This window comes from Buceros rhinoceros, unplaced genomic scaffold (assembly GCF_000710305.1).
Source record: "Buceros rhinoceros silvestris isolate BGI_N320 unplaced genomic scaffold, ASM71030v1 scaffold25392, whole genome shotgun sequence".
Lineage (NCBI taxonomy): Eukaryota > Metazoa > Chordata > Aves > Bucerotiformes > Bucerotidae > Buceros > Buceros rhinoceros.
Genome location: NW_010399827.1, coordinates 14,126 through 23,849, shown reverse-complemented (window position 1 = coordinate 23,849; position 9,724 = coordinate 14,126).

Sequence of the window (9,724 nt, the reverse complement as noted above, 5' to 3'; positions counted from 1 at the left end):
TGCTGAGATCACTGAAACTATTCATGCACACAAAAGCATGTGCTCAACAGTAAGAAAAAGGCAAAACAAAATACCCACATAGTGTGTTCACAAAGAACTAGAAGCACAGAACTTGCACAGCCTCCACAACGATTTCACTTCTTTGAAAGAGCTCAGTTCCTACATACAAAGGGAAAGACGAGAAAACTCAGCTAAACTGCCTCCTCTACTCCCGACATCGCACTGATTTCGCTGCAGATGGAGTGTTTTCACTGGGACTCTGTTCTTGCAGAGTGGCTGTATGATGATGTTTTAAAAGAAGGCAATGAACAGCATGTATACCCACAGAAACACGAACAGCTGAGCTATTAATAAATGATACACTGTCATGTTTATCATTTTAATCATAATTAATTACCAGCTACACACATTGTATCGGCAAAACACTTGTAGGCTTTGTGTACTAAGAGTCTAAGATAGAGCAGAAATATGCTCCGCTACCATCACTTAAAACCTCACTTTACTGATCTCAGAACAATCTGCAGCATTATTGCTAAAGTCAAAGTGTGGAGAATGTAGGACAAAAATCCGTACAACTAGACCGTGTCCCGTTGCTCACAGGACTTCCTATCATCTTCCAGTGGGTTATTTAGGAAGCATGCCCAGTTTCTCTGGCTGTGTGACTCAAATTTGGGTCCAAAAATCAGTAAAACAAAATTAAGACCTCTGGTTATTCTCCTCCACTGCTATTTCTAAGCGATGCCCTCAAGGCCCCTTGGCAACTCCAGTCATCTGCGGTGATCTGCACGAGTGCGACTTGTCGCTGGATTGCAAAAGTTTGTTTTGCCTTGAGCCAACGCTGGCAATGCTCCAGCACTGCACATGAAGAAATCTGTTAAACAGCCAGAAATAAGCTAAACATCTCCTGATTGCCAGTCCAATGTTTCTAACTATACTTCCAACCCTCCTCTTCTCCAAACCTCCTCTAGGCAATAAGAGTTTAAGTCACTTGGATTGCTGCTTTTTCCATTAACTAAGGGGGTCTTTCGGGAGTTGCTTATCTGAAATAAATCTTGGATGTCCTGTATTTTCTGCGTTGTTTTCGCATGGTAAAGAAACTATGACAGTCCTTACAGCAGAAGTTACGATCCCTTTGCTTGAAAATGGTTTTAAAAACAACAGCATAACAAGTAACTCCACTAACAGTGGCAGAGATGGAAGTTGGTTTCCAAGGTTTTGCATCTCAAAGCTGGACCTGCTGGCACCCTGCAGTTTGTTACCACTGGATGAAGTTTCTCTCATGGCTGGGCATTTATGATGGCAGATGAGTTGATCTGATGTCTAATTGAGGGATGGAAGTCAGAAGGCGGTCTTCCCTTTATATTTACAAGGGGCACTCACAGGACCCCCTTCACCACTCCATTTTTCCCTGTTTCTGACAAACTAATACTTTGAGCTATTAGCCAGCTTGGCCATTACGTTTGTGATTTAACAAAGGAAAGTAGGAGACTGACAAGCAGACATTCCAGTTAATCACGTTAGAGGTTTGTTTGTTTTTTTTTAAGATGCAGGCCCGGGTTTTCAAATGTTGGAGTTTTAATTTGTATGCTCAGATCCACATTGAAACTACTACCTAACTGAGTAGACTTTCAGAACGAATCAAGGGAAGTTTTGGCATAACAGCGTATATGTAACCTGTTCAGCTAAAAGCCTGAGAAGGGATTCAGAGCAGCTGTGAGCTGAGTCCTGCTAACAAATCTGGGTTAGCCCGGGTCCTTTACCCACAGTCACATTCCGTTCAACAGTGAAGAGGAAACGAAAATGCAAAGAAGAAACTGTGAAAACATCTCAAGAGCTTGTAGTACCTTTGGAGGAAAGAAATGCTTTGCTCAGACTAACTTTGAACACTGCTTTATTTTTAAAACACTTTGCCATTGTCACCTTCCTCTGAGTAGCTCGAAGGGTTAAAGTCAGGTATTGTACTCCTTAAATTATTAATTCAAATAAAACCCGCAGCTGGTGTTCAACAGCAACTCAGTCCCAACAGCAGATTTTAGTCACTTCACCTAAATCAAACATATCATAAAGTTGGCATGAAAATTGTATTGTCTGAATCAAACACATCTGGCCACTGACACATGCTTCTACCTACAACGAACATAACAAACTACCGCTATTATTTACGCAGATGCACTTTAAATCGTTTGCTACGCTGACGTCTTCTACCACTCACACTTGGAAGCTAAAAATACTAATGAAGATTAACGATCAGGATCGAGAGGGAAGAAATTGCTTTCTTCCTTCTCAACCGGTGGCGTAAGTACTGACACCACGGCCCTTCTGTTTTGCACTCCGAAGACAAAAAACAGCTTTTTAATTAAATAGCGGGTAACAGAGAAGCTTGGCATCTTGGTGCAGGCTTATGAGGGCGAGTGGTGGTTTATACCACGACCGCTAGGTCTATTATTCTGTGAGTAGTTCCATTAGAGTCCATGAAATCCCAGCGTGGGATAAGGTCCTACTCAACTCTTTATTAAGTTTTGACTTATCAGGAGCTGTTGAAAATGAGGATCTCAGTGCAGAAAGCTCTGGGCTGCAGCCCAGCATGAGTGTCAGCAGTCTCACAGCCGTGGTGGATGAATTCACACGGCTTGGACCTCTCAGAGGTACAAAGTGATGCTGGAAGACAGCTTCACACCCTTCCCTTACCACAGGGAGAAAAGCAGAAGCTATCGATGTTGACAGAAAGAAGAAAGCAGAAGGGGTCTGAAGAGGCATCCTGATTACTAGAACATGTGCTGGGGACTCCTGGGAAATCAAAACACAGGGCTCTTCATTAATCCTGACAGAACATACAGCATTCATCAGTTATTATTGATGTCTAAAGTGCACGCATTATGTATGCGTATTTCCGGGTCTGGAGGCCCACTTGCCTGTTTCTCAGAGGACCCAGACTGCAAGCCCGGGGTCTGTGGTTTACTTCGACCTCATCCTGACATACCATGAGGTAAACGGAAAGAGAGACTCTACCCTCTTACCTCTCTCCTCACCTGGAACACGGGTCTCCCCTGAACACCGAACCTCATTCCAGAGACAGTGACAGCCTGCGTCAAAGCCAACTAGCTGTGCCTTATGCTGAGATTAATTAGTTTATTGGGAAATCTAATTACATACCTTGAAAAACAAGCTTGGAAATTGCATTACTGCCATGAGACAGAAACATGGCAGTTAACAGCCACCCCATCCTGACTGATGGTCTTCTGTTTTTTTTTACACAGATATGACTATCCATAAATCAGTTCAACTCAATCAGTGGCTTAGTCTCCTAGGCTGGCTTTAATGGTTTAGAAGGCAAACAGCTTTAGTGCATGGGATTACATTTCTTTTAATGGAACTTTGGCAGCTGTATCAAAACAGCTTTAAGGCAACACCTTTCTTTCCCTCATCCCCAGAGGAGTCTGGAGATGCTCCTATGTTATGCTACATGGAAGTTTCCTTTCCCGCTAGAAAATCTTTTGCAGCACAGGCACTAAGCACTTGTGGTAATAAGGAGTAGCATCTCAGTTTTTAGGGAAACTAAGAAGAACCCTCAGCTCCTTATCCCCCTAGACATCCATAAGCTGCATCTATTGAAACTGTGTTTTGCTGTTTGGTTCTTGTTTGGTTGGTTGGGTTTTTTTAGTATCAATAGGAATAGTTTCTAAATCTCCTTCTCTCTAAATGGCAAGTGTGTAAAGTTTCCACCTCATGGCAAGATGGATTGGAACAACTTTTATTCCAGAAGATGGAATACCATCTGTATGTCATTTAAGGTGTTACGAATTCAAGGTGTGAGGAAGATTGATCTTCTATCAGAGACATTTATAAGGAGAACAGTTATTTCAGATTTGAATGAAAATGTCAGAGAGCGGTAACCACATTTAAAGTGTTTGCAAGATGACGGAGCTCACTATCCTGAGGAAAAACCACCAACCAAGCAAGAGTAACAGCATAAAAAATAATGTGTTTCAAAAGAACAAACCTCAACAGACTTCAGGAACTGGAGGAGAAATTCTCTTGGGAAGTTGATTTAAAGGATAAAGGACTACAGAAGGGCTGGCAGTTACTGAAAGAGACTGTATCAAAGATACAGATGCAAACTACCTTCACACGAAGAACCACAGGAATAAATCACAAAACGCTGTTGTAATGCCAGCAAGAGCTCTTCCACCACCTAGAAATCCCAAAGCATTTTCTTTCCTAATGATTATAAAAGAGTAGTGCATCTATTTGACTAAATACGCACACATCCTGCAAATGCAGGGCAAAAAAACCAACCAGAGAATCAAAAATAAATCCTCCTCTCAACACCAAGGAATCTAGCTTGTAAGATTTAAGATGTTGCTGCACAAAGCTGCTCTGGAGTTCCTGCGCCCAGGTTTAGTCTGGTTTAGTTTTCTTCCAAGCAGCTGTTTTGCTAGCAAGTGTCATGAAAGTATTTATTTTCTGGTTCTACCTGGCTTCTCATTTTGAGTTTCTTTGCTTAAATACTCTTCTGCCAAAGGTACATACCACAGGAGCACCTAACAGTATTTGTCTGTCCAAAAGAAGAGCAAATGCAGCCAGCAGGTAGACTGGACATGGAATCAGCTGTAAACATGCAAAAAGCAGTTAGGCAATTCTGCATTGTGGGTTAAATAAATATCTACCTGATACACTGGGAAAAATACTAAGAAGTGGAAGTCAAATACTCGAGCACAGCGGCCAGCTGCTTTAATGGTTGTTCCTCACCCAGAATCCATTTCCAAAGCAGCATTCGGCATGAAGTTTTTCTTCTTAGTCCTGAGTTTGTCCTTAAAAAATGATGGGTTCAGGTAGTCGGTACAGTTAGGAAATGTCTGGAAGCTTTACGGCCATCTCTGAACTGCTATTGTAATCACTGCTTTGCCTTTTTAATATCCTGTTATATTATCTTTTATTATCAGTTCATAGAAGACATTAAACCAGCTTCTTTAGAGAAAAACAATAGAAATACTCGATTGGGCAAAAATCTTCTATTAGTGCATTTGGTAATGTTTATCCCTTCAGAGTCAATGAGAAAATAAACTCCACAGTGTCAAGTCACAGGTACTATCCTTGTAATAAAAACAAACATCATAGTACACCAGAGGAGGTTGAAATCAGGGGCAAATGAGACCGAACACATGCAGAAAGCATAGAGCTACTCTAGTCCATGGACAGCCAGTGAATAACCTGTATTAATATGAGAAAATCTGACCTAAAAGGCGACTCCATCTGAGCTGAGAAGAGACTGACGATCAAACCTCAGATTTGAACCCATCCCTGTACATTCTGCTGGGCTGCCATTGCTAGATTTCTACCCTTCCAAAGCAAAAGAAAAAAAATAATTAAAAAATCGTTCTATTGCCTGCACAGATGGTAGATTTTGCTAATGTCATATTCAAATCATTTCCTGCTCTAAACTGTGAGTGCATCTGAGCGTTAATGCCTCAACCCAATGAAGTCACAGACCTTCCCAGTAACAAGAATAAACAAAGAGATGTGTTAACGCAGGTGTCGTAAAAGTAGAGTTGCAGAGGGTGTGGAATCATGAATCCCTTGGTTTGCCATCGATCATCAATATATGCCCCATTTTTATAATGGCATATATTTTTTATAATGGGGAGAGATGGAGTGCAGTCTTCATTTCCAGCTAAGCCCTCACATTTTCCCCAGAAATATGTCCTTGGGAAATACTCGCGCATACGCGCTTCTCAATTAGGAGAGTAATTAGGATCCATTTTCAACAGTGGTTAACAGCATACGCCAACACTCAGAAAGCTTTTTAAAAGGCTCCAGACCTTGTGAAGCCCTGGGTTCCCCAGCAGCACCCGCTGGGCAACACCATCGATGGAAGTGGAATGAAAATATAGGCAGTGGGGGTTCTAGCACTGGCGACACCATGGTGTCTTGTCCTGTCACAGCGCCTGAAGGCAAGTGGCTGGCAAGCTCTGCCCTGCTGCACAGCCTGCCCAGCATGACCCACGAAATGTTCTTCCATGTGCTCTGAACAGGGAATGTTCTGGAAAGAAGAGACATTTTGAGCTTTTGTCCTTGCTCATTCACTTGCATCTTCCTTGCATGCTTTTTTAGCCCTCATTTTTCTGGATGAACTTAATCTAGTTATTTAATGATTGAAGCTTTTGCTCACAGGCCTTAAATAATAATCACGATAATTATTTTTTATCATGTTCATTCCTACGTGCCTCCTGCCAGCGTGCCTGAGGTGCTGCACAGACACTGCAAAGCACAGTTCAAATCAAACATAATAAAAGAAAATCCAAGGAAATATTTAGAAAGTATGATATTAACAACCAAAAGGCTGTTTTCAAACACAAGCAATTTCAAGGCAAAGTCACTGCAAATACAGAGGGATTCCTGTGAGGTTCTTGCTACCAACCCTATCAAATCCACTTAACCACAGCAGATGAAACGCTTGTTCCCTTCCCCCTAGCTGGCATCTTCAAAATACTTCCATCATTTTCTTTTAAAATAGTTTGAGATAGTTTCTGTTTCATATGCACACCAGAAAAACCTATCTTTTTCGATCCCTGCAGAGCTATTATAATACGGTCATTTGTGGCCATCATCTTTAAAACTAAACCGTCAGCTAAACTGACAACGAGCCATACGAGATAGGAAAATTTCTTTACTTTGTTAGACAGATAGGGAACCAAGACAGAAGAGGCTGAGCTTGACAAGACCAAACAAAGTTTGTGGTAGAAAACAAACCTGCACCCAAGGCTTTCAAGTGCTAGACTACCCTCCCAATCAAGCCGTCACCAAAACACGTGTAAATTGGTGATTAAAATGCAAATAAGGAAATCCCAACTCATGAAACAACAGCTGTGAACTTAAAAGCAGATCTAACACGCATTTGTATGTCGTCCACAAATGCCGAGGTACAGACGCCTTTCCAAACATCCAGAGCACGTGCAAATGTGAAGGATCAATTTGATAACATCTTACATTGAAACTCTTTTGAATTTGCAAATAGCCTACTTTTTGATGTCCTTTTTTTTCCCGCATGACCTCTTGTCAGACAAGCTCCCCGAAACCCGAGGTTCAGAATATCTGAACTGCATGTAGTCTGCTCGTTAACCAGAAACGAAGCGGGAAGTCAAGTCACTTGTAATTAGACTCATAATTACAAATGGAAGGTCAGACAGCCGATACAAGGGCTGTTTGAAAATGTAATAGGACAGAAGAAAGAACAGATAATTCAGCCCTCACTTGGCAGACAGACCCATCAGAAGACTTCTCAGTGGTGTGCAGTTCTGAAGGCAAATGTTAGAATACTAAATGCAATTCATTTGGGTTTAAACAAGTTTGTCGAGGATTAGTACAGGTGCTAAACATCGCCTAGGTGTTTTGTTTAGAAACAAAAACAAAGGATGGCTCGTTTACAAAGTTAGAACATAGGTCAGGGCTTCCTAGCCTGAGCTCCAAGGCAGTTGCCACCAGCACATTCACAAAGAATGGGTGCTCCTTTGGAACCAGGTAATACCTTGCTCCTCTGTTCACGTACAGTCGGGAAACCTGCTCGGTAGGTCACTGCCCTGCCTGCGAATCGACACAAACACGGAAATCCTCAGATCGGGGCAGAGAGACGACCACAAGAGAGAATTTGGACAGAGGGTTCGGTATAAAAGAGCAAAGGGGTGCAGAAGCACTGCTGGCAACCACTCTCAGCTTTCTGTGAGCCACAGGCAGTCCTGGAAACTCACAGCAGGGTGGAGAAGATTTGTGAGATTTGCCAGTACCAGATTGTTAAAAAAATTATTCTCTCATCTGACATGCTAAATCTAAAAACCTGCCTCCCAAGAGTTTGGCTTTGCTCCTTCTAATGAGTATCATTTACGATTTCTATGACACATTTGTTTTGCAGGAAATTGTAGAGGTGATGATCACTGGGCTGATTGATACCTGGTTACCGAATCAAACATACCCCTATTCCACCAATCACAGACCACACATGCCAAATTTGATGCTGAAACAGCTTTTATCAGGTATTTCTTGGAGGGTGCTTGGGAAGAAAATCAGTCTCGTAATAAAAATTTTAACTATGTCGCAGCAACTGCAGCACCATAATACTATTTTCTCTCCTGCTGGCAATTTAGCAGCAGCAGTAGTGAACACCAGAGGACTTCTCTGTGGAGGCAGAGATAACAGCACACATTTACTGAGGATGGGGCAGTTGGTTTCTGTACACCGGGACCATACACAGGGGGATTTGGTTGTTCTCAGCTGGTGAGCACATTTTCAGCTATAACTCATTGTGCCTCTTCGGGTGGGAAAAACGGATTGCACATAGGCATTCCTTTCTGGGTCCATGAAAGATACGACGCGGGCAAGCTGAGAGGCTGATTTAGGAAGGCAAAAATAGCCACTCCACACCACACGATGCTGAAGCGAAGCAGCCATGATGTGGCCATGATGTGTTTGTGCAAGGCAGCAATTTATTTTCTCAGGAAACATATCTGCTCTAAATCTGACATAACATGTTATGTTTCTCCTAAAGAGTGGGGACATTAAAATATCTTTATCAGAGCTTAGAAATGGATGAAGGCTCAACAGGGTTTCCAGAGAATCTATTTCTTTACCCCATCTCCTGTGATCCTTGCAGCAGAGTGCTTTCTTCCTTCTGTACCCGCATCTTGTACAAGAGGATGCGATATCGGGAACCTGGAAAGTGGCAGCTCCCATTAGGTATAAAAAAGCATTTAGTTATAATCCTTCAGCCGCCATCTCTAACAGCAGAAGGACATCTGGGCTTTAAGGTCCCAAGACAACGCCAGGCAGCTCCTTTACCCAAATAACTTCTCCTCAAGAGTCTTAGCAACGTCCTTTCAAAACCTGGAAATATTGTTAAACTCGTGTTTATGAGAAATACCCTTATTATGTCCTTCTGCGCATATACCACAGAGAGGACAAAAGCAGCTTTTCTAAGCGCCAGCCTCACCTAAGTGCCAATATTTCTGTTTCAGGAGCCAAGCACAAACACCACAGACCCAGTCTTCCCAGTGCAACCCCAAATAGCACCGACAGAGTAACTGGGGAAGACCCACAGCCTTCCCAGTACTCCGTTGCCAGTATGAAGGTGGAAATTTTATCTGTGTTTTGAGAGGAAAAAATGAAAACACTCTTCAGTCTGTAAATTTCCTGAAGAAAAACAAATCACACGCACACAAATTGCCACCAACCAACCAGCAGCTCTCTGGAGCTGCTCGGAGCACTGGTTTATTGAAATAATCTCCTTGGGTATGAATTAGTAGGCAAACAGGCGAAGGAAGTCAAAGGTGCAAGAAATACTGGGTTTGATACAGAAGCTGTAATTTATCATCACAATATTGCCAACACAACTGCGGAGAATTATATATAAATTTAATAAAACAACTGCTGTATTACATTTATTATCCTGGAGTCGGGTTCAGTTATCTTTTCCTCTTTGAGGAGCAGCCTTTTCTGCAAATAATGCCACTGAATCTGGCCATTTAGGTTTTAAAAGACCACCTATATTTCCTTACATGCAACTAATAGTAAAAACAACAGGATATATCAAAACATCGAGAACATAAAGTCACACATTGAAGGTGAGAAGTGAAATGAAATACAGTTCCCCTGAGGTGGCTGTTCCCTCTGATGTTCAACAAAGAAATAGAGTTAAAGCAGTGAGAGCTCCAGTTAAGCAAACTACAAATAAACA